The sequence below is a fragment of the Brassica oleracea genome, chromosome C3, assembly GCF_000695525.1.
Source record: "Brassica oleracea var. oleracea cultivar TO1000 chromosome C3, BOL, whole genome shotgun sequence".
In the NCBI taxonomy this organism is placed as follows: domain Eukaryota; kingdom Viridiplantae; phylum Streptophyta; class Magnoliopsida; order Brassicales; family Brassicaceae; genus Brassica; species Brassica oleracea.
Window position 1 is genome coordinate 50,689,703 of NC_027750.1, and position 456 is coordinate 50,690,158.

Genomic DNA, 456 nt, shown 5'->3' on the forward strand with positions numbered 1-456 from the left:
CTGATAAAGAGTCTCCCGAGAGGGACGCACGCGCAAATCAATCTGGCGAAAAACACGAAAGAAGGCAGGATGACCTTGGAGACAATAGTACCCGCCGGAGGATAAACATGATCATTGGAGAATCGCAATTCTATCGCGACTCTGTTTCGTCCATCAAGGCCTATGGTAGAAAGGCGGAAACAAGTTCTAACTGGACGACTTGGTCCCTGACCGACAATGCTCCAAACGATACGATTTTTTTCGAGGAGGAGGAAACCGTCGGACTCGATAAACCTCACTGCGACCCGCTGGTCATCGACTTGGTGATTCGAGACCTCGAAGTGGGAAGAATCCTCATCGACACAGGCAGCACGGTCAACGTCATTTTCCACGACACTCTCCGGAGAATGAACATCGAACTCGGGGAAATTATCCCGGAACCAAAACCACTGACCGGTTTTTCCGGCACAACATCAA